This window comes from Dipodomys ordii, unplaced genomic scaffold (assembly GCF_000151885.1).
Source record: "Dipodomys ordii isolate 6190 unplaced genomic scaffold, Dord_2.0 Scaffold23, whole genome shotgun sequence".
In the NCBI taxonomy this organism is placed as follows: Eukaryota; Metazoa; Chordata; class Mammalia; order Rodentia; family Heteromyidae; genus Dipodomys; species Dipodomys ordii.
The window spans coordinates 6,545,632-6,549,639 of NW_012267239.1; the positions used below are offsets into that span (position 1 = coordinate 6,545,632).

At 59.4% G+C, this 4,008-nt stretch overlaps 1 protein-coding gene across 1 annotated transcript in view; it reads right to left on the minus strand.

The window, feature by feature from the left end:
- The window catches only part of Selplg (selectin P ligand), a 6,264-nt gene extending 2,618 nt beyond the window's left edge, over positions 1–3,646 (minus strand). The window contains exon 1 of the mRNA XM_013014228.1: positions 3,521–3,646. The gene's annotated coding sequence lies outside the window, so the exon portion shown is untranslated. The remainder of the gene's footprint in view (positions 1–3,520) is intronic.
- Positions 3,647–4,008: the final 362 nt, after the last annotated feature.

Genomic DNA, 4,008 nt, shown 5'->3' on the forward strand with positions numbered 1-4,008 from the left:
TGGCATTTTCTGTGTATGTGGTACTAAGGACTCGAACCCAGAGCTTCATACATGCTAGGCAAACACTCTACTACTAAGTCACATTCCCAGCCCCATTTTTTTTGTCATATATATATAAATACTGGTGACTCACACCTATAATCCCAGCTACTCAGGAGGCTGAGATCGGGGATCACATTTCAAAGCCAGCCTGGGCAGAAGAGTCCATGAGACTGTTATCTCCAATAAACCACTCAGAAAAAGCTGGAAGTGGTGCTGTGGCTCAAGCTGTAGAGCAAAAGGAACCCAGAGACAGCAGCCAGGCCCAGAGTTCAAGTCCCAGAACTGCAGGGGGACAAATGTGCCAGGCAGCCAGGTACTTGGGGCACATTCCTGTCATCCTAGCTTAGTCAGGAGGCTGAGATCTGAGGATGATGGTTCACAGTCAGCCCAGGCAGGGAAATCCATGAGACTCTTATCTCCAATTAACCAACAGCAACAACAACAACAACAAAAAAAAGGAGGTGAAGCTGTAGCTCAAGTGGTAGAATGCCAGCTTTGAAGGGAAAAGCCAAGTGAGAGCATCAGGCCCTGAGTTCAAGCTGTCCCAGTACCAGCATGCATGCGCGCTCGCACACACGCACGTGCATACGCGCACGTGCACACACACACACACACACACACACTATGGCAGAGGCAGACAGTCTTTGATGTCTTCAGGGCAACAGACCCCCCTCTCCCCTCCCCCAGGGCGTGCTGAAGAGCCCTCCTGGGGTTGGGGGCTGTGGGGGAGAAGCCTGGCCTGACCTTGGCCCTGCTTTCCTAGGGGGGGGAGGGACTCCAGGAAGGAGCCACCAGCCCAGAGCCACATTTCGCCACGGCGAAGCTGCACCTACCCACTGCCCCACTTGGGCTGCTTCGGTTCCTGGCAGCCAGAGCCCTGGCCACTTCCTGGCAGTGGGGGTGGGAGGGTGCGGGGTGGGGTGGGGTGTTTCTGGGTGGGGCAGGCATCAGGAAGAATCAGGGACCCACCTACCTTGGGGGGGCAGAGCAGGTTCTGAAGGCCCCCCTCCCCATCAGGTGCCCTGTGGTCTACAGCACCCATACTGCCCAAGCACAGACTCACCCGGGGCGGGGCGTGCGGGCCTGAGTCCCACAGTCACCCCCCCTCCATGAGCTGGGCTACCCTGAGCTCCTCTCTGAACCCCGGTTTCTGCCTCTGTGAAACGGGAGGCTCCAGCGAGCGGGCTGCCACACCGAAGGCCTGGGGACAGAGGAGCAGCAAAGCGAGGCGCAGAGATCCCACCTTGGCCATCGTGCCCGGGATGTGGCCGGTGGGCACATGGCAGCCTGCCCCACCCCCGTCCCCCCGTACTTCAAGCTCGTGGAGGGCAGGGACTCTGCGGGTACCCCAGCACCCCCAGGGGCGCATCCGGAGCCTGTGGCAGGCCTAGCAGCAGAGTGACCAGCCCCCCCCACCCGAGCCCCCCGCCCCACCCACCCGAGCCTCCCACAGCCTTGGCCCCGCCGCAGAACACTGTGTCTGGTGATGAGTTTGGGAGCTCTCCCCCCCGCCTCCTCCCCTCCACAAGCCCAGCTTTGCTGGGCAGGACTCCGGGGTGTGGCTCAGAGTGGAGGTGAGCAGACAAATGGAGGAGATGGACGAAATACCCATGTGCCTGGGCAGCCCAGCCAGGCCAGGCCCCCTCGATCCCCCCCCTTCCATAGGGCGCCCAAGGGGACGGAGAGGCCCAGGCCTGGCCCCCGACGGGTCCCCCCCAAGGACCATGCCCGGCAGAGCCGGCACCATATTCCAGCTCAGCCCGCTCCTAGCCACGATGCCCGGAGGAGCCGCTGCTCTCCAGGGATCCCCCAGTTTCCCACGGGTCAAAGAGACCCCTGCCCACCCCCTGGGGTGCTTGGAGGACACCCCGCCTTCCCCCCTGTGTAGACCCCACTCAAGCCGAGCCCTGAATGCCAGGACAGGCTCCCTGCTACCGGGCTGTCAGAGTTTGACCCCTGGCTGCCAGCCAAGCCTGGCGGGCTGTGGCTGCTCCCCCAATCCCTGGGGCAACCCCCAGGAAGGCCCCGGACCCAGACCCTGCCCCACCCCTGCCAAGAGGTGGGACCCTGGGCCTTCAAGCCCAGATCCCATCCAGAGACTGAAGGGTGGGGGGCCGTGGCTGAGAGGGGGAACCCCCAGATAATAAATCTGTCTGTGGTGTGTAGGGGGAAATGCTTGGCTCTCCACTCTCCATTTCTATCTTTACTGCCCAGAAAACACCCCAAACCCAGATGAACAGTATTCTAATTATTATTTGTTTTTTAGTATTGATTGCATTTGAGAACAATGCGTATCCTCAATCTAATTTTCTTCGTTGTGGTTGGCACCAGGGTTTTTGTGGGGTTTTTTTTGGCCAGTCCTGGGGCTTGAACTCTCGGCCTGGGCACTGCCCCTGAGCTTCTTTTGTTCAAGGCTAACGCTCTACCATTTGAGCCACAGCACCACAGCCGGCTTTTTCTGTGTGTGTGGTGATAAGGACCCAAACCCAGGGCTTCATACATGCCAGGCAAGCGCTCTACCTCTAAGCCACTTTTCCAGCCCGACACTAGGGCTTGAACTCACAGCCCCGCACTGGCCAGGCAGGCGCTGTCCACTGAGTCACACCCCCCGACCTTCCCTAAATCTAATATTGTAGTGGTTTGTCACGACCAATGCAGTCTTCTCCATCTGATTGAAAACCAAAACCAGAACTGCTGATGGCAGCTGGGCGCGCTGGCGCACGCTCGTAATGTCAGCCACCGCGGAGGCTGAGGCAGCAGGGTCGAGATTGTGGGTAGCCAGCGGGGCTAACACAGGCCAGCCTCGTGGCAAAGACGCAGAATCAGAACACAAGCCAAGAATGGCACGTTCACAGCTCCATCATATAGGTGAGCTCAAGACAAACCTCATGCCTGCCGGGCGCCGGTGGCTCACGCCTGTCATCCTAGCTACTCAGGAGGCTGAGATCTGAGGATCACGGTGCAGAGCCAGCCCAGGCTGGAAAGCCCCTGAGACTCCTATCTCCAATGAACCACCAGAAAACCGGAAGTGGTGCTGTAGCTCAAATGGTAGAGCGCTTGCCTTGAACTGAAAAGCTGAGGGACAGCGCCCAGGCCCAGAGTTCAAGCCCCATGACTCTCCTCCCCCAAAAACAAGCAAAAAAACCCCAAAACAACAACAACAACAGAAAACCCACACCGTTCTCTTTTCTAGAACCAAACAGACTAAAAATCAGCTCCGCTCCTCAATAATAATCAATGCCTTCGCTTCTTTGGGCTTGAGTTTCTCTCTCCTGAAAGGAAGGGGTGGGATACCCTCTGGGGTGGGGGGGACCCCCAGTCCCTGTGGCCCCCACGATCAGAAGCTTTCCCTGGGAGCCGCCCCAGGCCTCCCTGGGGTCCAGGCCTTCCCACCCTGGGCCCGTCCCAGGCTGGAGGCCCAGGTCCCCCGGTCCCCCGGGACCCCGCCGCTGGCTGCGGTTTCCCCAGGGGAACTCACCGCGCTCAGTGGAGCAGGAGACGGCAGCCGCGCGGGCCCCCAGGGGACTCTGCTTCTGTGACACCGTTCGCGCTGCCGGGCCACCGTGTGGCACCCCCAGCTCCCCGCCGTGGCCCCAGATCCACCAACCCCCAACAGCAGTGTGGGGAAGAAGGAAGCGAGAATGTGGTTACTCAGACTGGTCATGTGACAGCCCACACCCCCTTGTTTGTGACAGTTTGGGTGACAAAGTTGATCAAGAAGGGTGGGCAGCAAGACAAACAGACACCAGCCCGGCCTGCCATCGTTCTTGAACACACCAAGAACGTTCTGGAAACCATCTAGGGCCAAAGGCTCCTTAGGTAGCAGGAGGAACCAACGGATGGAACACTCCCCACCATACACACCCCAGAAGGGCTAGAGAATTACTCAGCAGTCAGGGAACCGTAGGGTGTAAAGGGGACCCTGCCTGGAAAAGGCAGGGGGGTGGGGGTGGGGAACAAATGAGG